At 40.4% G+C, this 27,218-nt stretch overlaps 1 long non-coding RNA gene across 2 annotated transcripts in view; it reads right to left on the bottom strand.

Annotated features, from left to right (window-relative positions):
* The window catches only part of LOC132598254 (uncharacterized), a 47,009-nt gene that overhangs the window by 8,609 nt on the left and 11,182 nt on the right, over positions 1–27,218 (bottom strand). For both annotated transcript variants that reach the window (XR_009566274.1, XR_009566275.1), the window contains exon 3: positions 19,716–19,842. This is a non-coding gene — a long non-coding RNA (uncharacterized lncRNA). The remainder of the gene's footprint in view (positions 1–19,715; positions 19,843–27,218) is intronic.

Here is a 27,218-nt window from a genome sequence, read left to right as displayed (position 1 = left end):
ATAGAAAAGCAGTTCTGCATCTGCCACAATTCAGGGAATACGTACTTTCAGACAAATCTACCAGAAGATGGCTTTTTATCCAGCCGAAGGATGGCTCCTTGGGACTCTGCAAAAGGACTCATAATGAACATTTCATATTTTTAATTGAAGAGCTAAGAACAATAAAAGGGCAGGGTCATGAATTCAAGTATAACAGGAAATTTTGTTCTAGTGAAGGAGGAAAGTGCAACTGAAAACAAGGCGGGACAGAAGAGAAAAGGGAGAAACTAGGACAAGATCAGTGACTGTGGTCAGTGGGAGTGAGCGGGTACCACTGAGGCTGACAGATGGTGAAGAGTTAAGTTAGAAAGCCGGGTTGCGAGGGCGGCATTAAGGGCGCTCTAAGAAGCACTAATCCAAAGGTAACCACTAAAATAAATATTTATACCTGCTCAAATATCAAAAGAAAAAATTTAAAGCAACCACAACAAATAGAGAAATAGACACAGTAAATATAAAATAATAGAGGAACTTCCCTGGTGATCCAGTGGTTAAGAATCCACCTTCCAATGCAGGGGACACGGGTTCAATCCCTGGTCAGGGAACTAAGATCCCGCATGTCGTGGGGCAACTAAGCCTGCACTCCACAACTACTGAGCCCGCACGCTCTAGAGCCCGCCCACCACAGTTAAAGAGAATATAAATGAATAAATAAATAAAGTAGTAAGCAAATTAATTACAGCATAAAATAATAAGACAAAATTGGGACCAGTATAGTAGTCATATCAATAATCGTGACTAGGACTAATGTGCCCATAAAAAGAAAAAGATTTTCAAATTGGCCCATAAAACAAAATACAACTCTCTACTACATACAAAGCACACTTACAATGCAGTGATTCAAGAACGCTAAAAGTAAAGACTTGAATAAAAACATCTTGGGTAAAGAAGCAATAGGAAGCCAGCGGCTGCAATCCTGATACAAAACAAAGTAGAATTCAAGGCAAATGAGTCAAAGAAGGACATTTTGTAGTATTTAAAGGCACCTTCCACATAAAGATCTGGTAGTGATGAATAGGTATGCACTAAATAACACAGCAACCACATGCACAAAACAAAAATTACAGGTGATGCAAAAAGGAACAGAAACACAGTAACAATAGGAGATTTTAACATATCACTCTGAACATGAGACAAAACAAGTAGACAAAAATTAATGTAGGATATAAAAGATTTAAACAATACGATCAATAAGATCGATCTTTTAGATATACAGCAATCACCTTACGCTGGTAAGAAAGCACAATGTTTCTTTTCAAATGCACATCAAACATTCATAAAGACTGGAAATATACTAGGGCACTAGTAGGAACTTTTAGGAAAGGCTTTCTAATGATGACTGAAATTCCAGATTACGTAAAGAAAAATTGATAAGTTTTACTACCTAGTGGTGAAAAAACTGCACAGTAAAGCACGTCATAATCAAAAGACATGACAAACTGAGAGAAAATATTAGCAATGTATGTTACAGATAAGAGACTAATTTCCCTAATTTACAGAGAAGTTTTCAAAATTAAGGGGAAGATATTTCTGCTTCCAAGCAAGATGGATGAATTTACATTCCCCTGAAATAACTATTACACGGCAGGAAACATATGTGAGCAAGAAAAAGGTTTTCAAGACACACTCCTCAAGCAGCAAAGGGCAGTGGTTCCTGATATATGAGAAACAAGCAAGGTAGGTTATATTGTCATCCTGGTTCACAGCCCTGAGTGGGTTTCCAGGAGCACCTGGTGGAGCTGGTGATCTCCCAGAGCTGGGCAGGTAGAGCTGAGAACCAGGGGTTAGATAAAGGATAGCAATGTAAAATTTACTGAAGTTGATAACTGTACTATTTTTAAATAAGATAATATCCTTTTCTTAGGAAAGATACCCTGAAATATCTAGGGATCAGAGCCATAGTTATGTAAATTATCCTCCAGTGGCTGAGAAATAAACTGATCTGTGTACGTGAGGGGGGGAGGGAGGGTGCACACACGTACAGCAAAAGAAAGTTTTTCAATAATTATTTACATAATGAATAGAGGATTTTCAAAAGGAATAAAAACTGATGTCTTGGACAATAAAAAGAAATCAGAAAAACTGTGGAATTTACATGATGTTAGGAAAAAAATCATATTTTACTCAAAATTAATATGGATTTAAAGTTTTTAGAATTTTTCTAATTAGCACTTGCAAATTCTTTGTGCTATATTTGGCGATTCTTGGATCTTCCAAGAGTAATTACAACTAAAATTCTAGAATCCACTAGTTTTGACAACACGTAAATTAAATTTGTTATAATCCAATTATGGAGCGACAACTCTGGTATTATAAAGCATATCAAATTTTAATTTAAAGATACGCTTATGTATGCATAGATTTGACCAGTTCTTCGTGGGTCAAATCTCTATCAAAGACTTGAATATTCAGAAACCATAATTACCGAAGAATATTGTTTTTTGTTTTTGAGGTATGAATTATTCATTTTATTTGTCTGAGTACTGCAGAATTTATATTGAAAACTTGCACTATAAATTCAATATACAGCATCCAAGTAATTAGCACAATGACAGATTCATGGGCAGAGAAGCAACCTTCCCCTTGTGTGGTGGTTGAGTAATAGTAGTTTCAGAAAGAAATATAAGCAGTTTGAGCTAAAATAACAAAACCTGAAGCAAAACAAAATGCAATACCATTTACCACTAGATTTTTGATTCCCCACTACAGTTTGTTTTATTCGTCATACATCATAACTCAAGCTAGTGCATTGCAACAGTACTGGATGAAGCCACGCTCTCAACCCCAAACTCCCTTTTCCATAGTGATACTGCATACATACATATTCTTGAGGTCCAACTCTTCTCAAATTCTGATTGCCTCTGCCTGTAAAGAATTGGAAAAGACTTCAGACTACCCTTACCCTGGGGGGAGAGGTGATAAGAAAAAATATCTTCATTTATCAGCTGAAAGGGTTCTAAGAAATAGGACAATATTCCTGGCATGCTTTTGAATGACCGTATATGACAGAACTTAATTTTCTTCTCGTGCTTAGATCTGCAGTCCTAAGTTTTTAATAAAAAGTACCGGGGCTGACCTCATCAAGATAGCGATGTAGGTCATTCTCAGCTCTAGCCTCCCTCCCAAGAAGGCCAACTAGAAACTACCCATGGGCACGGCACCATTAGGAACATCCCAGAACCCAAGGGGGAGGCTGAAGCACCCCTGGACAGCAGAGATCCGGAAGGACACTTAGCAGGGGAAGAGGAGCGGCTTCCTTTTGACCTCAGAGCCCATCCCCCAGGCCGGCACAGGGCCACACTGAGAAAGCACATCCCCCCCACACACCCACGACTTCTCCAGTGGAGAAGAGAGAACCCAAGGCGGACATCCCGTTTCCCCACTGTTTCAGGAAGCTTCCCGGGAGGTCCGCTCAGGCCTCACCTTACAGAGCCTGACCACTGGGGGTCAGACAGAGAGAAGGGAGGCAGGGCTTACAGCCACCAGTGCTCAGATCTTAGCGGACCGCGTTCTCGCTTGCAGTAGTGCATGCGAGAGTGGAGATCCCAGCCGGCAGAAGACATAGGGGATAAGCTCCTCGACAGGGACCTTGGCAGTGAAGTTTTGGATACAATATCAGAAGCACAATCAACAAAAGCAGTAATCAACAAGTGAGACCATATCAAACATAAAAGCTTCTGCCCAGGGAAAGAAACAATCCACAAAATGAAAAGACATTCTACAGAATGGGAGACAATATTTGCAATATAACAGATAAGAGAGTAATATCCAAAATATACAAGGAACTCATGGAACTCAACAGCAAATAACAATACTAATAATCCAATTAGAAAACAGGCAAAGGATGTAAGGAGTCATTTTTCAAAACAAAAAATACAAATGGCCACTAGGTACATGAAAACGTGCTCAACATCACTAATCATTAGGAAATGCAAATCAAAACCACAGTGAGATCTCACCTCACACTTGTTAGAATGGCTATTATCAAAAAGGCAACAGACACCAAGTGCTGGTGACGGTCTTGTGAAATAGGAATATTTGTTTGGTGTTAGTGGGAATGTAAACTGGTGCAGCTACTACGGAAGAAAGCATGGAGGTTCCTCAAGAAATTAAAAATACAACTACCATATGATCCCAAAATCTCACTTGAGGTATATATCCAAAGGTGAATTATACTGCAATGAACATGGAGGTGGAGATATCTCTGAGAGTGTGATTTCATTTCCTTTGGCTATATATATTATATATATTTTGGAATATTATTCAGACATTTAAAAAGAAGGAAATCCTTCAATTTTCAGCAAGATAGATGAACCTTGAGGGCATTAGGCTTAGTAAAATAAGTCAGACAAAGAAAGACAAACACTGTACGATCTCATTTATGTACAGAAAAAATTTTTTTAAACTCGCAGAAACAGTGAATAGATTGGTGGTTTCCAGGGGCAGCAGGGTGAGGCACTGCAGGAAATGAGTGAAGGTGGTGGTCAAAGGGTACAAATTTCCAGTTATAAGATGAATACGTTTTGGGATTTAATGTATAGCTTGGTGACTACAGTCATCAACATTGGACAGTATCACCAATGATACTTGAAAGTTGCTGAGAGAGTATATCTTAAAAGGTCTCACCACACATATACAGACGGAACCAAGAAGATGGAAGCCATGTGAGGTGGTGGGTGTGTTAACTAATCTTACTGTGGTCATCACTTCACAATATATTTGTATATCGAATCATCACCCTGTATACCATAACCTTGGACGTTTTAAGTCAGTTATATCTCAATAATAGTGGGAAAAAATTAAACCTTCAAAAAACGTTTAATAAAGGCATTTCTTGACCTTAGATAAGAGAGAATCATAGAACAGACCCTAAAACACAACACTAGTCATCAGGGACCCTCACAATACTCATACCATACAGATGGATATCTAGAATGCTCTTGGTAAATAAGAATTTCAGGGCTTCTCTGGTGGCACAGTGGTTAAGAATCTGCCTGTCAATACAGGGGGCACGGGTTCGAGCCCTGGTCCGGGAAGATTCCACATGCTGCAGAGCAACTAAGCCCGTGAGCCACAACTACTGAGCCCACGTGTCACAGCTACTGAAGCCCACGCGCTCTACGGCCTGTGCTCCGCGACTAAGAGAAGCCACTGCAATGAGAAGCCTGCGCACCGCAACAAAGAGTAGCCCCTGCTCGCCACAACTAGAGAAAGCCTGCGCACAGCAACAAAGACCCAAGGCAGCCAAAAATAAAAATTAATTAATTAATTTAAAAAAAAGAATTTCAACATCTTTGATTCAGTAAAATTTTAAATTTACATTGGGACTAATGTGTGTTTTTCCTGAGCTCTGAGAGTCAGATTTTCAAATGCAATTAAGGTACTTTGAAGTGTACAGCGTAGCCCTAACTACTGAAGCACAGTTCTTTCTCCTTGATGGCAGCATCTGCTCAGAAACACGGTAAACCATCTTGTACGTAAGACCTGTGACTGGGAGGAGACTGTAATAAACAGACCTCATCGTAAAAGCATATAGTGCATTACCACAGTGTCAAAATGCACGAGACAGTATCGTAAAAACAATCAAAATCTTAAGGAAGATCTTAATGAATAAGACAGACTTAAATACATGCTGGATACCTAGATTAGAAAAAGCAGATATGGAGAACTGAAAAAATGCTTTTGATTAGATGTTTATTTGATTAAAAATATTAGAATAATCTGGGGATATATGTATACGTATAGCTGATTCACTTTGTGATACAGCAGAAACTAACACACCATTATAAAGCAATTCTACTCCAATAAAGATGTTAAAAAAAAATCCTACTAGGGAAGATTCAACTCACCTCTTCCTCACATACAGTGTTTACCACATCATGATCCTGTAAACATTACATACAGCAGAACTATGTAGTGTACTATAGTTTCATTTTCTTTCTTGTGCATTGTTTTCTTAGAGTGAATAAAGCCCTCTGTTGTTTTCAAAGAAAAATATATTAGAATATAAAGTTTGAGGCAGGTTATGTTAAGCAGCAGCATCTTCTGCAGGAGAACTAGGTTCCAAAAGCACTCTTACTTCTAGGCACTTACTTTCCGTTATTTCTTTTTTATCTGTTGATGCCTGGAAAACTCAGAAGCACGTTTACACGACTGTGCAGTGGAAACTCAAATATATAGCTGACTCAAAATGTAAAGAGGAAAAAGCACAGATCTTCTTATCTAGTTTAAAAACCTCTTTCACACATTTCAAAATACTAAATCCCAGCTTAGTGGAAGCCATAACCTCCCTACTAAATGTATTTTTTTAATTAAAAAAAAAGAGGAAAGAAAATATCTGCATTTAGATACAGATCATATGGAATCATGCCCAAGAATTCCTCGGCAGTTCAAGGTCAATAACAATGGAGTCAGAGCCAGGAGCCTGGGGACCATTTCACCATCACGTGCACATCATCGCACCACGCATGACAGAAAACACTAGCAACTTGGATGTGAGAATGTGTGCAGTTGTCCTTTTAGACTTCTTTCTTTTTCTTTTTCTTTTTTTTTTTTTTGGTAAGAGAAAGCTTACTTAACATGAGATCTACACTCGTAACAGACACTTACATGTACAGTACGTCATTGTCGTCTACAGCACAGTGTTCTGTATCAGATCTCTAGAATGTGTTTATCTGGCATAACTAAATTTTACATACAGTGATTAACAATTCCCCATTTCCCCCTTACCCTCGCCCCTGGGAATCATCATTCTATTCTTTGCTTCTATGAGGTTGACTATTTTAGATACTTAAGAAAGTAGAATCAGAAACTGGAATGCTTTTTTACAAGCTTAGTAGGAGTGCAAACTGGTGCAGCTGCTATGGAAAACAGTATGGGTTTCTCAAAAAAAACAAAAAGAGAACTACCATATGACCCAGGAATCCCACGTCTAGGTATTTATACACAATACTTGAAATCAGGATTTCAAAGAGGTACTAGCATTCCCACGTTCACTGTGCGCTGTTCACAACAGGCAAGATGTGGAAACAATGTAAATGTCCATCAACAGATGAATAGATAAGGAAAATGTGATATATTCATAAAATGTAATATTACTCGGCCTTAAAAAAGAAGGAAGCCCTGTTATACGCAGCAACATGGATGAACCCTGAGGACGTTACGCTTCGTGAGATCAGCCTTCCCTCCATTTTCACAGAACCTTCCTGTCTCTTTCTCCCACTCCTCCCACCTCCATGTCTTCCTTTTCTCTTTCTCTTTTCAGCCCGAGTCCTTCCCCCACAGGGCAATTAAGACTGTGCTTGGGATGCAGGTCCAAGAGACAGCCCCAGCGCTACCCCTGCACCCGCCTGACAGATTCTGGTAAGAGCCCCGAGGCCGCGCAGCTGAGTCCTGAGGCCGCGCAGCTGAGCAGAGAGGCACAGGGCCTGGGAGTCACAAGAGCCTTTCGTCCCATCCCTGTTCTTTGCCTCCTGGGTGACTTCAGTCATCTGAACACCAAAGAGATGCAGCAGGAGCATCTCAAAGGCATCTTCCAGTTCTAACATCTCAAGGTGCAACGCTTCTGAGACCAAGGTGCAACGCTTCTGAGTCTTTAAACTGCAGAAGCATACAGCTCATGGTGGAGTTCCTAGGGCCAAAGGCTGGGGCTTCATCATTCTAAAAAGGAAGAGAAGAAATGCAGGCAGAGGAGGAGGGGCCCTAAGACACACTCTGCTGTAATCCTTCAGAGGAAAGACGTGTGGTGGGGGTCTGGGGGAGGATGGAGCAAAGGTCACAGACAGAGGCAGGCAGCGAGAGGCAGCTTGGGTTCCCTCCAGCTTCGGGGAGCTCAGGAAGCATGGCTAAGGTTCGGAAAGAGTTTATCAGCAAAATAAGACACGCGGAAGGTGTAAGAGATCGTCTATGTCATGGAAGACTATGAGACCCAGCGTGGAGGAAACGCTTGCAGTGCAATGGGGAGCGAGTGTGAGCTGCTTCCAGCTTCAATCAGACCACGGCACAGAATGCTCAGTGTCGTGGACTTGCTTGTGCATTAAATGCTGTGCTGCATTCAGTGCTCGCTCTGCACCTAGCACTGTACAGCGAATGGTCCAGGAACGCGATGGGAGCAGAGGCACGCGTGCTGCCCCTGGGACGCTCCCTAATGATGCCTCCCCACCCGTGCAAGCACCTCGACAAAATGCTGATGACCCCACGACACAGGAGGCCTCTACTGGCCGACACATATGCAAACACATGTGCATTATTGCCAACGAGCAGGAGCACTGAGCAGAAGGTGCTTCCCGCCTGCTCTGAGCCTGTGCTTCGCGGCACTTCAGGGGCAGAACAATGAGAATTATTTTTGCCGTGTTCTCAGTCCCAATCGGGCTGAACCGCTCGTGAGTGTGCCCAGCAGGCTTTCCCACAGAAGACAAGCCTCCCCAGCTCTGTAGGCTTAGCTTTCTGGCAATAGAATCTTCCAGTGTCACATCTACACTTAAAATACCATCACAGACACTTGTGGTTCTCATTTTCACAAGTACATAGAGGCCACTTGAGGAAATGCTGAAGAGAAGGAAGGAATTATTAGTGGCTCTTGGGCATCTCTAAATTCAGCATAGGAAATTTTAATAATTTAGGCTCATTACTTGTAGAACCATCAGGCTAAGCTACCTCAAATTTAGAAACTTTAATTCCCTTTCCAAAATAAAAGAAAAAATATTTTTCCTGTAATCTACCACAGCAAAAAAAAACTCCCAATTCCCCACACCCACTATCCATCATCCACTCCAGCCGTTGGAAAAGATGCAGATGTTCAACGATTTCTGTCAGCCATACACACCTCGAGATGCTCACGTACATAATTCTCTTAGCCCGATTTCTTTTCGACTGCAGAGGGTGTATTTCTCGGCCCTGCACAATTGTACTGAAATCCCCCCACTCAGCACCCTCACTAATCCCTTTGGCCACCTTTATTCAAACAAACTTACTAAACCCAATTACAGAGAACAGCCTCCAGTAAACCTGTACCTTAACATATGTGCTCGCTGGGTAACCACATTGATATATGGTCATGCTTATGCTTCAGACAAACAGCGCAGCTGCATCTTCCATAATAAACATCCAGGAATATGGAGAGAATTTCATTTCAACCAGTGTTGCCTTGAAAATCACCAAAGGAGATTGATAACATGTAGCTTTGGACGTTACGTTATTAATAGTCGTCCTGGGTTAAAATAAAACGTGAAATCAGCATCAAAGCCCAGAGTGAAGTTGAGTTTACAGGAAGTATTACAAAATTAAGAAAAAAGAAATACTGCATCAATAATTCAACAACCCGGGAGATTAAATATGCAACCCAACCAGCAAGAAAAATCATACCGGGTTTCTGGCTTTCGGGGGTTTAGGAAAACGACTTTTTTTTTTTTATTGGAAAGGGCAGCAGGAATATGTCTCTCTTAATCGCTTTCCTTCTGCTCTGGAATTAAAGAGAATGAGAAGGGAAAGCAGGGAATTTAAGAGACACCAAGAAGGCCATTTTACGTCTCAAGAGGGCACCAGCTTTGTTAAAAGTCAGATAGAAAGAAAAAAATGTATAGAAAATTCTGGCTTTCTACCCCCAAATAGAATCGTCATTTTATTAGAAATAATACAATTATTTTTAGATCTTTAAAGAAGAGCTTCGAAAGGAAAATGTGAGAGGTGGTCAGCAAAGACCCCTTAAGTGTAACACTAAATATAAATACTGAAATATTTTTAAAAATTCCTTCTAGATATCCAAGGCCAATAAATACACGTGCCCCTCTGCCCTCTTTGCTTACAGCGGGCGGGGCCCACGCTGCGCAGCAGCAAAGCCAATGGGACAGCTGTCTCTGCGCGGGTGGTGGGGAGCTTCACGGGGCTCTCCCCCCATTGGACAGTCCCTCTCGGCTTCCTTCCATGGGCGGGGCCTTGGCAGCAAGGGGTTAGGGCCTCAATGAAAGCAGCTTTGCCCTTTTCAACGGTGCAGGCCGTGTGAACGCCTGTGCATCATTTCTGCATCCACGTTCACGTACCTGGGCGCTGGGTCTGAACCAACAGGCCCAGGAACATTCACTCCTCCACCCGCTCTGTTCATGACGTGCGGCCAACGGCCTCGTGCCCGCCCTAAGCGCCCCCCCACCCCCGGACTTAGGAACGCTCCATCCCCGCCTTGCTTTGTATTTGCTCACACATGACCTAGACCATCTCAACATCTAAACTCACTAAAGACAGACTTAGAGCCGCTGGGATTACACGCTCACTAAAATAAGTGCTGCACCAATGACTATGTTCATTTCAGCACCCTTAGACCTGTGTCTGGAGTATTTAGCTGCCACTGGAGGGCCCAAGATGAGAGAGGTGATTGGCACCTGCTTACCCTCTAGGCTTCGGTTTCCTCATCCGTAACAAAAGGAGGCTGAGCGAGACACTTCGATGATCTGAGCGTTATTCGTCTCTTGTATCCCCTGCCCTCCACCCCCCCAGCCCAGGAAACCCCCCCACTGTAGCTCTCCCACCAAACCCCCCCCTCTCCGAGGCCTCCGAGCAAACGCTCACGCTGCTCTCTCCTGCCCTCGCTCCACTGGGAGGATGCTGTCTTCCAACTCCTCCTTGCCACTCATCCTGGTATGTCTCAGCTCAGACAGCAAACCCTTCAAGAAACAGCCCACTTCCTCTCCTCTGCACAAGCACCCTCGTCTGGATGTGGGCTCATCTCCTGCACTCTTCTAACTCTAATAACCTCTTCTACACGCTCATGTTTTTAATCATAACATTTATGCCATCCTAGGTCTGCTCCCCCACTGGTCTGTGTGCACCCTCAGCACCTGGCAGACTTCCTGGAGGAGGTGAGGGACTCCGTAAATGTTCTCAGATGAACCAATTGGAAAAGAGCAGATGGAAAAATGTGCAAGTCACACTGTGTTTATACACACATTTCACTAATGCCAGTCTTCTTAGAAATACAGGGAGGACTCATCTGTTAGAACGGTGCCTGGTGCATAGTAGGGATTCAACAGTTATTTGGTTAGGGGATGACAGAGTACTTGCTAGTAGTTATCCTGGATGCTGGCATTGTAGTCTTCCAGGCAGGAAGAAAAGTGCTATCAGTATAGATATATACATATACACTTATATATACATATATCTTTTAGTAAATAAGTTTTATATATATATGTGCGGGTGTGTGTATATATATATATTCTTCCCCCGCCACCCCGTAGACAAAGACTCTATTTTCACAAGGACCAAATCCAACACTACAGTTTACACTAATCAAAGTGAAGAAACGTCTATTCAGGCCAGTTGTTCTGGACAATCACCCCTCTCTTGCTGGAAGAAAAGAAGGGAAAAAAACAGCCATTAATTACAAGTTACTGAGGAAGTGAAATACTGCCCATGTGAGTGCAAAACATTTCACTAAATATTTTTATTACATGTTGGAATTTTACTACATTTTTTTTTTTTTTTTTTTTTTTGCCGTACGCGGGCCTCTCACTGTTGTGGCCTCTCCCGTTGTGGAGCACAGGCTCTGGATGCGCAGGCTCAGTGGCCATGGCTTACGGGCCCAGCTGCTCCGCAGCACGTGGGATCTTCCCGGACCAGGGCACGAACCCATGTCCCCTGCATCGGCAGGCGGACTCTCAACCACTGCGCCACCAGGGAAGTCCTACATTTTTATATTTATATTGGGTTAAATAAAATATTTTATTAAAATTAATTTCACTTTTCATTTTGCTTTTTCCAATATGGCTTCTAGAAAATTTTAAAGTACATATGTGGCTTGCATTATATTTCTTTTTGTCTCTAATTATTCTTTTATTGAAGCATAGTCAATTTACAATATTATTTTAGTTTCAGGTGTATAACACAGTGATTCAATATTTTTATAGATTATACTCCAGTTAAAGTTGTTACAAAATAATGGCTATATTTCCATGTAATAAAATAATCCTTGTTGGTTATCTATTTTATACACAGTAATTTGCATCTCTTATCCCCTACCCCGTCTCACCCCTTCCCCCAGCCCTATCTCCACTGGTAGTCACTAGTTTATTCTCTGTATCTAGGAGTCTGTTTCTGTTTTGTTATATACATTCGTTTTATTTTTTAGATTCCACATATAAAGGATAGCATAGAGTATTTGTCTTTCTCTGTCTGACCTACTTCACTGAGTAAGGGGCTCGTCTTCCTTGTGTTGGACCCCACGGCTAGGGGTCCCAACGTGTGGCTCAAACCACTCACTCCTCAGGACAGATCTCCACTTCCCCCCACCCAACCGCATGTCATCTCCCTTTTCCTCTGAGTCCCCTCCCACGGGCACAGGTCCCGACCTGATGGCTTCTCTTCCCTTCCTGTCTGATTCCATGTGTGTCTTTGTTACAGCCATGGTTGCACAGGAGCCTGTCAGTCTCCAGGGCGCATCTCCCGCCCTCCTACTCCCCCTTCTTGACCCAGGTAGGCTCACACTATCTCTCTGTAGGACAGTGTTGTTATAAGACCTAGTTAAAGTTCTTTTGCTACTATACAATTTCTATGTTTGATAACAAAGCTTTGGAATTTATGACAACGAAATCCTCTTTATTCACAGAAAGCTTACTTACTCTATTCCACTTTGTCAAGGTAACTCAACCAAAGCCTACTTATTCAAAACAGTGCCATCTACTGACAGAAAATAATAACAGCTCGGAAGTGACTTCGCTCTTCGGGTCCTGGCACGGGAGTTTCTCTCCTGCTCTTATTTCCAGCTAGGCAGAGCTGTAGTGAGCCCGGAGCAAGGTCACTGTAAGAACTGCTGCGTTTTGACCTGTGATGCTGCATGTACACACCTGGCTCCGTCCCCTCTCTCTCTGTAGACAGCAAGGACCACCCAGGAGCACGGCCGGTCCACAGCTCAGCTTCTGGGCAGCCTGAGTGCCCGGCTGAGGGAAGAGGGAGACTGTGCAGCTAGAGCACTTCATGCAGGAGGTGCTGTTTACTGTGGACCGTTCTCAGTCCTCGCAGAGCCTCATTTGGGGTACCATGGTGCTCAGAGCCTGCCCTTGTGCCTAAAGACATTTTCAATGCTTTCAAGTGACGTCTCCAAGCCGATTTTTTCACTTGAACACGTTTTAAACATCTTCAGCCCCAAACCCAAGTTTCCCAATGGCCTCACTGGAGCCTTACCCATAGCTACCTGCGGCCCCTGCGGCCCAGCAGAGGCAGAGGGGGAGGAAGAGCAGAACGGACGCCAAACCACCCTTTGACAGGGGATTCTGACAACCTACCCACCCACCCCCAGAACAATGCTCAAGATGGAAGTGAGGCTGTGTCGCTCTATGGAAATATACTTTCAGAAAGTGCATCAGCCCCTTTTGTAAATGACATGAGCACTTCCCATGGCTGTATCTTACAAGAGGATTATTAGTTAAGAATAATCTGCTTAACTGTTCTTAAGACACTAAAAGTTAAAGCTTCCCATTTTGATTAATTACATATTGCCTATGTGCGCACGTGCGTGCATGACTGTGCATACACACATTCGCTTATGATCGATTTCACTCCAAACATTAAGCATTCTTTCCATGAAACGGGATTCTAGATGATTTTGATAATTTCTAACTTTATGGTTTTCTATATTTTCCAAATTTTCTATAGGATAAGAAAAAGAAAGGAAGGAATAAAGAGGGAGAGAAGAATGAGAGAGAGGGAGGGGGAGACAGAAAAAAGGAGAAGGAAGAGGAGGGATGAGGGGGAAGAAAGAGACAGACTGTCTCAAAGCGACTCCTTTTAGAGAAGGAAGTCAGTTGTGATAAAAGCCCTCCTCTCAGATGGCTTGGAGGAAGCATCTAAGAAAACTCGATAATGCACTTCCATGGTCAAGCATCCCCTCTCTTACGCCCCTTGGTAAAGAGCTTTCCCCAAGAAGGAATGGGTAGCATTGCATGCAGTAAACGTCGTTTTTCCTTTTCACTCATTCAAGACAATACAGCTAAGATCCAGCTGGAGATTCTTTTTTTTGGCACTGATTTTAATGCTGATTCTCTGGATCAACCTTCAGATGCTCAAAGGTAATAAAAGGAGGATGCCTGTGGTGCTTTAAGACCATTACAGGGGGGCTTCCCTGGTGGCGCAGTGGTTGAGAGTCCGCCTGCCGATGCAGGGGACACGGGTTCGTGCCCCGGTCCAGGAAGATCCCACATGCCGCAGAGCGGCTGGGCCCATGAGCCATGGCCGCTGAGCCTGCGCGTCCGGAGCCTGTGCTCCGCAACACGAGAGGCCACAACAGTGAGAGGCCCGCGTACCGCAAAAAAAAAAAAAAAAAGGCCATTACAGGGCTCAAATAAACTTCAACTGTCAATTACCATTAACAAGCAAATACCTCTTAACCACAGTTTAATTAAGGATCAAAACTGGATACTTCTAAGAATATGATTTCCAGCAGGTATGGTTATTGAAGGGTAGAAAAAGGGAAAGGGGAAGGACAAATCAGGGTATGGAATTAACAGATACAAACTACTAAATATTAAATAGATAACAACAAGTATTTACTGTATAGCACAGGGAATTATACTCATTATATGGTAATAACCTGTAATGGGGTATGATCTGAATAATAATAAAAAAATACCGAATCATTATGCTGTATGCTTGAAACTAACACAATATTGTAAATTATCTAGACTTCAATTTTAAAATTTCAAAGTATGGGCTTCCCTGGTGGCGCAGTGGTTGGGAGTCCACCTGCCGATGCAGGGGACGCGGGTTCGTGCCCCGGTCCGGGAAGATCCCACATGCCGCGGAGCGGCTGGGCCCGTGAGCCATGGCCGCTGAGCCTGCGCGTCCGGAGCCTGTGCTCCGCAACGGGAGAGGCCACGGCAGTGAGAAGCCCGCGTACCGCAAAAAAAAAAAAAAAAAAAAGATAATCAGCAAGGACCTATGTGTACCAAGAAGTTCTATCGCCAACCTGTAAAAACCTGTGTGGGGAAAGATTCCAAAGATGAATAGATGTATGTCCATGTATAACTGAAAACTTCTGGACGCTTACAGCACACGCGACGTTGTATATCACTGTTACTCCAATGAAAAATAAAAATTAATTGAATTTAAAAAAAGATAAGGAGACACAAGCTGTTGGGTGTTGGTCCTGGCACATTCCGCTCTAAGTGACAACCACCAAACAGGACATGCCCTCAGGCTCTGATTGCCTGGGTAACCACAGATGGGCAGGAGGTAATCCTGCCGCCTTGTGGCCATTTCCCGCAATAGCAACCTGAAGACGACTGCTTATGAGCACTTCATATATTCACCAGGACTGCGGGGCTCTCAATGATACCTGCCATCCAAAAATGTCCAGGGTTAAGTAATCGAAAATAATTAAAAACAGGGCAGACTATCCAGAAGACATCGTCAACTAGTAAATACTACTCAGACTGTTTAAAAGAAAAAGAAAGCACATGAAAAGATGCTCAATATTTTGAATTACTAGAGACATGCATATCAAAACTAGAATGAGGTGTCACTTTGCCCCAGTCTGAATGGCCATCATCAAAAGGTCTACAAAATATAAATGGTGGAGAAGGCATGGAAAAAGGGAACCTTCTACAAAATATAAATGGTGGAGAAGGCATGGAAAAAGGGAACCTTCCCATGCTGGTGGGATGGAAACGGTAAAAGCCGGTATAGAGCATAGTATGGCGATATTGATATCAAGTGTGTGTTCATGTTGAGTGTTTCCTGATTAATATTCTGTCCGGATGAGCTATACAGTGTTGAAAGTTGGGTATTGATGTTTCTTACCATTATTTAATTTCTGCACATTTTCAGCTTCTATCCTTAGAAAACAAAAACTTATGCTTACCAAAGGGGAAAGATGTGGGAAAGGGATAAATTAGGAGGCTGGGATTAACAAATACAAACTATTACGTATAAATTCGATAATCAGCCGGGACCTAAGTATACCGAGGTAGGTCTGCTCAACACTCTGGAATAACTTACAAGGGAAAGAATACAAAAATGAATAGATATATTTGTACGTATAAATGAAAAAAATCTGTACACCTACGAAACACAGAACATTGCATACTGCTGTTACTCAAAGAAAAAATAAACCTTAAATTAGAAAAAAAAAAAAAAACAAGAAGTGATGAGATACGAGCTTTTGGGTGTTTGTTCTGGCATATTCCACACTCATGTACAATCCAGGAACCCGACTTCCACAATGGCTCTGGTTGCCTGGATAACCAGAGTTGGTCTTGGAGGAAATGCTGCTGCCTTGTGGCCCTTTCCCGCAACAGCAACTTTAAAACTATTGCTTATGGGGACTTGATATTCACAAGCACTGTTGGGCTATAAAAGATACCAGCCCTCAAAAAATTTCTGGGGATAAGTATCCTTAAAAAAAAAAATCCTAAAAATCGCAGACTTTCATGAAGACGATATCAACAGGTAAATACTACTCAAAATGTTTTTTTAAAAAGCGCATGAAATGATGCTCACCATCACGATATATTAGAGACATGTAACTCAAAACTACAACGAGGTATCACCTGCACCAGTCAGAACAGCCATCATCAAAAAGTTTACAAACCATAAATGCTGGACAGGGCTTAGAGAAAAGGGAACCCTCCTGTGCTTCTGGTGGGATCTAAGGTGGTAACAGCCTCTATAGAGAACAGTATGGAGGTGACTTGAAAAGATAAAGACACAGCTACTATAGGATATAGCTGTCCCACTCCCGGGCATATATCAAGAGAAAACCAGAACCGGAAAAGCTACATGCACTAAACATGCACTGCAGCACCACTGACCATAGCCAAGACCGGAAGCAACCAAAATGGCCATCGAGAGATGAATGGATAAAGAAGAAAAGGTACATGTTCACAATGAAGTATTACTCAGAAATGAAAAAGAACTAAAGAATGCCATTTGCAGCAATAGAGATGGACCTAGAGATGATCATACTGAGTGAAGTAAGTCAGAAAGAGAAAGACACATATCATGATACCACTTATAGGTGGAAGTTAAAAACTGACACCAATGAACTAATTTACAAGAAAGAAACAGGAACTTTCCTGGTGGTCCAATGGTTAAGAATCCGAGCTTCCACTGCAGGGGGCGCAGCTTTGATCCCTAGTGTTGGGAGAACTAATATCCTGCATGCCGCACAGTGCAGCCAAAAAAAAAAAGAGAGAGAGGGAGAGAGAGAGAGACTCGCAGACTTAGGAAAGAAACTTATGGCTACCCAACGGGAGAGGTCGGGGGAAGGGACAAATTAGGATGTTGGGGAAAACCTATATACACCAATACATATAAAACAGATAATCAATAGAAACTACTGTATAACACAGGGAAGTCTACTCAACACTCTCTAATAACCTATATGGAAAAAGAATCCGAAGGTGAACAGACATATGAATACATATAACTGAACAAGGTTCTGTACGCCTACAAGCACAATACTGTAAATCAACTCTAACAAAAAGTAAAAATTAACAAAAAACAAGAAGTAATGAGACACAGGATTTTGGGTGTTTGTTCCGGCACAGTGCACACTAATGTACAACCCAGGAACCCGACTTCCACAATGGCAGTGCTTACCCAGGTAACCAGAGTGGAGCATGAATAAATCCTACCACCTGTGGCCATTTCCACAACAGCAACTTTAAAACATGTGCTTGTGGGCACTTAATATCAGCAAGGACTGCTAGGGTGCAAATGACACCTGCCCTCAAAAAAATGTCCTGTGGTAGGTATTAAAAAAAATTCAAAATGGTAAGACTTTCAAAAAGCCAACTTCAACGGTAACTTTTTCTCACACTTTAAAAAAAAAACATGAAAAGATGCTCAACATCTCAAATTATTTGAGACATGCAAATCAAAACTATGAGGTATCACCTATCTCCAGTCAGAATGGCCATCATCAAAAAGTCTACAAACAATACATACCGGAGGGGGTGTGGAGAAAAGGGAACCCTCCCATGCTGTTGGTGGGATGTAAAATGCTAAGAGCACCACAGAGAACAATACGGAGGTGCCTGCAAAAAGCAAAAACAGAATTCTGCCGCTCGCAACAATGTGGATGGGCCTGGAATATTTATACCTAGTGAAGTAAGTTAGAGAAAGACAAATACTCTATGTTTTCACTTCCATGTGGAATCTAAAAAATGCAGAAATAGACTCACAGAGAACAAATTAGTGGTTACCAGTGGGGCGAGTGAAGGGGGGAGGGAGAGACAGTAGTTTGTTTCTCTTAATCCAGTACCCCTATGTATAAAATAAACAAACAAGGATATATCATACAACACAGGGAAATATAGCCATTATTTTGTAATAACTTTAACTGTGATCTATAAAAATATTAAATCCATATGTTGTTCCCCTGAGACTAATGTAACATTGTAAATCAACTATACTTCAATTTAAATAATCCATAGGGTGGCTGAGTGGATTTTTAAAAGTACAATTATATACTGTGTACAAAATATTTATGTTAACTTTAAATCCATATATAGGATAAAACTGGATGATTGGAAAAAAGATATTCCATGCAAATGATACTTGCCTGACTAGTCTATTATCAGGCAAAAAAGACTTTAGGACAAACCTCTCAAAGAAAAGGTTATCATAAATGATAAAGGGATTAATTCATCAATCAATTATGACAATTATAAATATGTATGTATCCAGCATTGGAGCCTCTAAACATATAAAGAAAATATTAACACATATGAAGCTGAAAATGTGCAGAAATTAAATAATGGTAAGAAACATCAATACCCAACTTTCAACACTGTATAGCTCATCCGGACAGAATATTAATCAGGAAACAGTCAACATGAACACACACTTGATATCAAGTGAAACTAACAGACATATAGTACATTCCACTCAACAGCAGCAAATTTCCATTCTTCTTAAGGACACAGAACATTTCCTGCGATAGGTCAAATATTAAGCCGCGAAACTAGTCTTCAAAAATCCAAGAAGACTGAAATCATATCAAGTATCATTTCCAACCACAATGGTATGAAACTGAAATTCAACATTAAGAAGAATAAATGAACATTTATCAAATAAGTAACACACCAGATTAGCAGAACAAAGGATAAAACATATGATCATATTCATACCTCCAGCAAAAGCATTTGGCAAATTCAACAAAATTCAACATTTGAATTATGATAAAAACTCGTGAGACTTCCCTGGTGGCGCAGTGGCTAAGAATCCATCTGCCAATGCAGGGGACACGGGTTCAATCCCTGGTCTGGGAAGATCCCACATGCCACCGAGCAACTAAGCCCATGCGCCACAACTACTGAGCCTGCGCTCTAGAGCCCACGAGCCGCAACTACTGAGCCTGTGTGCCACAACTACTGAAGCCCAAACTCCCTACAGCCCATGCACCACAACTACTGAGCCCACATGCCCCAACTACTGAAGCCTGCATGCTCTAGGGCCTGCAGGCTGCAATTACTGAGCCCGCATGCTGCAGCTACTGAAGCCCGCACGCCTAGAGTCCATGCTCCACAACGAGAAGCCACCGCAATAAGCCTATGCACCGCAACGAAGAGTAGCCCCCGCTCGCCGCAACTAGAGAAAGCCCAAGCACAGCAACAAAGACCCAACACAGCCAAAAATAAATTTTAAAAATTAAAAAAAAAACTCTCAACAAAGTGAATATAGAGGCAACATACCTTTTTATAATAAAGGAAAGGGACTTCCCTGGCAGCCCAGTGGTTAGAAATTCGCAATTCCACTGCAGAGGGTGCTGGTCCAATCCGTGGTCCAGGAACTAGGATCCCGCATGCTGCGTGGTATGGCCTAAAAAAATAAATAAATAAATAAATACATATATACATACATACATACATAGAATAAAGGGTATAAATGACAAAAGCAGACCTAACATCATACTTAACAGTGAAAAGCTGAAAGCATTTCCTCTAACAGGAACAAGACAAGGATGCCCACTCTCACCACTTTTATTCAACACAGTATTAGTAGTTCTAGCCACAGCAAAAAAAACAACAATAAAAATACAAAATAGGATCTAATTTGTAAAGGAAGTAAAACTGTCACTGTTTGCAGATGACATGATAATATGTAGAGAAAACCCTAAAGACCTCACCAACAAATTATTAGCATAAATAAACTCAGTAAATTTGAAGTATACATATTTTTCTTTTTTTCATTAATTTTTATTGGAGTATAGCTGCTTTATAATGTTGTGTTAGTTTCTTCTGTACAGCAAAGTGAATCAGCTCTATGTACACATATATCCCCTTTTTTGGATTTCCTTCCCACTTAAGTCACCACAGAGCACCAAATAGAGTTCCCTGTGCTATACAGTAGGTTCTCATTAGTTATGTATTTTATACATAGTATCATTAGTGTATATATGTCAATCCCAATCTCCCAATTCTTTCCACACCCCCTTCCTCCCTTGGTGTCCATGTTTGTTCTCCACGTCTGTGTCTCTATTTCTGTTTTGCAAATAAGATCAATTATAACATTTTTCTAGATTCCACATATATATGTCAATATACGATATTTGTTTTTTTCTTTCTGACTTAACTTCACTCTGTATGACAGTCTCTAGGTCCATCCATGTCTCTACAAATGACCCAATTTCATTCCTTTTTATGGCTGACGAATATTCCATTGTATATATGTACCACATCTTCTTTATCCATTCATCCGTCGATGGACACTTAGGTTGGTTCCATGTCCTGGCTATTGTGAATAGTGCTGCAATGAACACTGGGGTGCATGTGTCTTTTTGAATTATGGTTTTCTCTGCGTATATGCCCAGTAGTGGGATTGCTGTGTCATATGGCAGTTCTATTTTTAGTTTTTTAAGGAACATCCATACTGTTCTCCATAGTAACTGTATCAATTTACATTCCCACCAACAATGCAGGAGGATTCCCTTTTCTCCACACCCTCTCCAGCATTTATTGTTTCTAGATTTTTTTATGATGGCCATTCTGATGGGTGAGAGGTGATACCTCATTGTAGTTTTGATTTGCATTTGTCTAATAATTAGTGATGTTGAGCATCTTTTCATGTGTTTGTTGGCCATCTGTATGTCTTCTTTGGAGAAATATCTATTTAGGTCTTCTGCCCATTTTTTTATTGGGTTGTTTTCTTGATATTGAGCTGCATGAGCTGTTTGTATATTTTGGGGATTAATCCTTTGTCAGTTGCTTCATTTGCAAATATTTTCTCCCATTCTGAGGATTATCCTTTCATCTTGTTTATGGTTTCCTCTGCTGTGCAAAAGCTTTTAAGTTTAATGAGGTCCCATTTGTTAATTTTATTTTCATTGAAGTATACAAAATTAATATACAGAAATCTGTTATTTTTCTCTGCACTAATAAACAGAGAAGTTAAGAAAAAAATTTATGATTGTACCAAAAATAATAAAATACCTAGGAATAAATTTAACCACAGAGTTATATCCTGAAAAGTATAAGACACCAATGAAGGAAACTGAAGATGACACAAATAAATGAAAAGATACCCCATGCTCCTGGATCAGAGGGATTAATCTTTTTAAAATAACCATATTACTCAAAGCAATCTACAGATTTAAAGAAATCCCTATCAAAATACCCATGGTATTGTTCACAAACAGAAGAAATAATCCCAAAATAAACACAGAACCACAAAATACCCACATTGCAAATGCAATCCTGAGAAAAAAGACCAAAGCTTGAGGTAGCATGCTCCCTGACTACAAAACAGACACACAGATCAATGGAACAAAAACAGACACACAGATCAATGGAATAGAAGAGAGACCCCAGAAAAAAACCCACACACTTATGATGAATAAATCTACTACAAAGGAGGCAAGAATATACAATGGAGAAAAGACAGTCTCTTCAATAAGTGGTGCTGGGAATACTGGACAGCTACATGTAAAATAATTAATTTAGAACATTTCCTCACACCAGACAGAAATATAAATTCAAAATATATTAAGGAGGGGCTTCACTGGTGGTGTAGTGGATAAGAATCCACCTGCCAATGCAGGGGACACGGGCTCGATCCCTGCTCCAGGAAGATCCCACATGCCACGGAGCAGCTAAGCCCGTGTGCCACAACTACTGAGCCTGTGCTCTACAGTCCGCGAGCCACAACTACTGAAGCCCACATGCCTAGAGCCCATGCCCTGCAACGAGAAGCCACCTCAATGAGAAGCCCACACACTGCAACGAAGAGTAGCCAGCCCCTGCTTGCCACAACTAGACAAAGCCCACGCACAGCAACGAAGACCCAACGCAGCCAAAAATAAATAAATAAATATTTTTAAAAATGTATTAAGGACCTAAATGTAATACACCAAACCATAAAACTTCTAGGAGAGAACACAGGCAGAACACTCTTTAACATAAATTGTAGCAATATTATTTTTGGATCTGGACTCTAAGGCAAAAGAAATAAAAGCAAAAATAAACTAATGGGCACTAAATGAACTTAAGAGCTTTTGCACATCAATGAAAACCATCAACAAAATCAAAAGTCAAAGTGCAAAATGGAAGAAAATATTTGTAAATGATATGACTGATGAAAGGTTAATATCCAAAATATATAAATGGTTCATACAATTCAATATCACTCACACAAAAAAAGACCACCACAATCAATAACGGTGATAAGACATGAATAGACATCTTTCCAAAGAAGACATACAGATGGCTAAAAGGCAGATGAAAAGATGCTCAACATCACTAATTATTAGAGAAGTTCAATTCAAAACAACCATGAGAGATCAACCTCACACCTGTCAAAGGAGCTCTCATCAAAATGTCTACAAATACCAAATTTGGGGGAGGATATGGAGAAAATTGAACCCTTCTACACTGTGGGTAGGATTGTAAATTGTTGCAGGCACTATGGAATATAGGATGGAGGTTTCTCAAAAAACTAAAAATACAACTACCATATGATCTGTCAATAACTCTCCTGGGTACCTATCCAGGAAAAAAATGAAAACACTAATTCAAAAAGATACATAAACCCCAATGTTCATAGCAGCACTGCTGACAATGGCCAAGATATGAAAGCAAACGAAATGCCCATGAACAGACAAATGGATAAAGAAGATATGGTACATATGTACAGTGGAATATCACACAGCCATAAAAAGTATGAAATTCTGCCATCTGCAGCAATGTGGATGGACCTCGAGAATATTATGCTTAATGAAGTAAGTCAGAGAAAGACACTGTGTGACATCATTTATATGTGGAATCTAACAATAATACAAATGAATGTACATGCAAAACAGAAACAGACTCACAGATCTATAAACAAACTAGTGGTTACCAGTGGGACAGGTAACGGGGGAGGGGCAAATTAGGGGTATAGGATTAAGAGGTACAAACTACTATGTATAAAATAGATAAGCAACAAAGATATATTGTAGAGGACAGGGAATTATAGCCATTATCCTGTAAAAAATTTTTAATCAAGTGTAAACTGTAAAATATCCTGGATCACTATACTATACACCTGAAGCTGATATATTGTAAATAAACTATAATTTTAATAAATAAATAAAATAAGGGCTTCGCTGGTGGCGCACTGGTTGAGAGTCCGCCTGCCGATGTAGGGGACACGGGTTCATGCCCCGGTCTGGGAAGATCCCACATGCCGCGGAGCAGCTGGGCCTGTGAGCCATGGCCACTGAGCCTGTGCGTCCGGAGCCTGTGCTCCGCAACGGGAGAGGCCACAACAGTGAGAGGCCCGCGTACCGCAAAAATAAAATAAAATAAAAGTAAAAACAATTGGGTAGAGGATCTGAATACTCTTTTTGAGGGAAAAAAAAGAAACAGATAAAAGGCACATGGAAACATGCTCAACATCACTAATCATCAGGGAAATGCAAATCAAAACCACAAAATGATATCACCTTACAGTTGTCAGAATGGCCATCCTAAAAATGACAACAATTAAGAGGTGCTGCTGAGGATGTGGAGAAAAGAGCGCTCACCTGCACTGCTGCTAAGGATGTAAATCAGCGCTGCCACTATTGAAAACATAAAAGAGGGCTCTGAAAACATAAAAAAAATAAAACTACCATACGACTTAGCAATTCCAATTTTGGTTATTTATCCAAAGAAAACAAAACAAAGCAAAAAACTAATTTAAAGAGATATACGCATCCCTATGCTCATTGCAACATAACTTACAATAGCCAATAATATGATAGCAACCTAAATGTTCAATGATAGAAAAATGGATAAAAAAGTGATATTGATATATATACATATGTACACATATATACATATGAATATACACATAACACACATACACAGATATACATACATATACATATAGATACATACACACACATAGACACATAGATACTGATACATACATTCATATACACATAGATACATATATATGTGTAGATATGGGTATACAAACATACATATATAGTTATATATTACTCAGCAATAAAAAGATGAAATCTTTCCATTTGTGACAACATGGATGGACTTAGAGAGTATTATGCTTTGCGAAGTAAGTCACATAGAGAAAGACAAATACCACATGATCTCACTTAAACATGTAATCTAAAAACAAAACAAACACAACAAAACCAGGCTTACAGACACAGTGAACAAACTGGTGGCTGCTAAAGGGGAGGTCAGTGGGTCTCGGACAAGACAGGTAAAGGGGTATAAGAAGTACAAAATTCCAGTTATATGATAAAAATTGACAAGAATTTAATATACAGCAAAAAGAATATGGTTCATGATATTGCAGTAACTGTGGATGGGTACAGACTGTTACTAGACTCATAAAGATGATCGTTTTGTAATATACTTAAATGCTGAATCACTATGTTGTACGTCTGAAACTAACATAATAGTGTACCTCAAATATTCTTCAATTAAAAAAAAAAAGAAAGGAAGAAAAAGAGTGCATGCCCTGACAGCACTTCACCTGGGCCATTTCTCGGGAGTGTGCCTGTAATGCACGGCCTTGAGGAATGAGGTAATGTCTCTCCCTCAGACAAACAGGAAGCTTGCTAACCTCTCATTTTAAAAGCAGTGGAGTCCTCAAACTCAGCGCTCCTCAGTGTAACATAACCGAGTACATGCATAGCACCCAACTGGACCCCTCTGTGTCATCGCAGGGGCAACTGGGGTGTGGGGGAGGAGAAGCAACTGGACCCCTCTGTGTCATCGCAGGGGCAACTGGGGTGTGGGGGAGGAGAAGCAACTGGACCCCTCTGTGTCATCGCAGGGGCAACTGGGGTGTGGGGGAGGGGAACCAATACAGTATTACGTTCATGTTTGCTGTGCCATAAGTAATAAAATCTTTTGTCTCTGAAAAAAACTCAATCAAAGAACCTAACTTTACAACTAAAGGAACTAGAAAAAGAAGAAACTAAGCCCAATGTTGGCAGAATGAAGTAAATAATAAGGATTAGAGCAGTTATAAAACTAACAGAAGGACCTACTTTATAGCATAGGAAATGACTCAATATTCTGTAGTGATCTATATGGGAAAAGAATCTAAAAAAGAGTGGCTGTATGTATAACTGATTCACTTTACACCTGAAACTAACAGAACATTGTAAATCAACTATACTACAATAAAAATAAAGTAATAGAGACTACAAAAATAGTAGAAAAATAAATTATATTGAGTTTTTTTGGAAAAGATAAACAAAACTGACAAACTGTTAGCTAGAACAACTAAGAAAAAGAGAATGAATGAATAATAAATAAAACAAACGCATACATATAAAGGCATTACAATGATGCTACAGAAATACAAAGGACAATCAGAGACTACTATTAACCATCATATGCAAACTTGTTTTACCTAGAAAAAAAATAGAAAAACTCCTAGAAATATACAACCTACCAAGAAACAGAACCCCTGAACAGACCAGTAATGAGTACAGAGAATGAAACAGTACTGAGAAACCTCTCAATAAATAAAATCCCAGGACCAGATGGTTTTACTGGTGAATTATACCAAATATTTAAAGAGAAATGAAAGCCAAGACTTCTTAAATACTTCCAAAAGTTTAAAGAGGAGGGAACACTTTCAATCCATCTCACGAGGCATTACCCCAGACAAGGGTAATGTCAAAACCAGACAAGGGCATGATGAGAAAAATACAGATCAATATTCCTGAGTGACATAGATGAAATATACTCAAAATACTGGCGAACTAAATTCAACAGCACATTAAAGGGATCATTCACCATGATTAAGTGGGACTTATGCCAGGATGCAACGATGGCTCAATGTATGCAAATCAATAAATGTGATACATTACATTAAGAGAATAAAGGGGAAATATGACCTTATTAATAGATACAGAAAATTATTTGACAAAATCCAACTTCCTTTCATGATAAAGACTGTCAAGAAATTAGATATAGAAGGAATATACTTCAACACATTAAAAGTCATATGACAAGCCTAAAGGTAACAGTATACTGAATTACAAATCCTGAAAGCATTTCTCCTGAGTTTCAGCCAAGACAATGTTACCTGTTCTTGACTCTTCTATTCAACATAGTACTGGAATTCCTAACCAGAGTAAGTAGGCAAGAAATGTAAATAAAATAATTCCAAATCATAAAGGTAAACCTTAATTTTCTGTTTGCAGATGACATGTTTTTATATCTACAAAAACCTAAAAATGCCACTTCCAAAAAACTGTTTAAACTAATGAATAGAGTAAGCTGAAGGACACAAAATCAACACACAAAAATCACTTGTGGTTCTATACACTAACAACAGAAACTATCAGAAAATGTTAAAAAAAAAAAAAGTCCCACTTACAATAGCACCGAAAAGAATAAAATACTTAGGAATAAAGCTAACCAAGAATGTGAAAGAGCCATACACTGCAAACTATAAAATATTGATGAAAGAATTTGAAGGAGACACAAATAAATGGAGTGATAGCCCATGTTAATAGACTGAATAAATTAACATTGTTAAAATGTCCATACTACCCAAAGCAATCTACAGAGTTAATGCAATCCATGTCAAAATTCTGAAGGCATTTTTCCCAGAAAATAGAAAAACAAATCCTAAAATTCACATGGAACCGTAGAAGACCCAAAATATCCAAAGCAATCTTGAGCACAAAGAGCAAAGCTGAAGGAATCACACTTCATAATTTCAAACTATACTACAAAGCACAGTAATCA

The sequence above is a fragment of the Globicephala melas genome, chromosome 12 (assembly GCF_963455315.2).
Source record: "Globicephala melas chromosome 12, mGloMel1.2, whole genome shotgun sequence".
Lineage (NCBI taxonomy): Eukaryota > Metazoa > Chordata > Mammalia > Artiodactyla > Delphinidae > Globicephala > Globicephala melas.
Note: the sequence above shows the minus strand (reverse complement) of the source record. Positions and strands in the feature narration are given on the sequence as shown.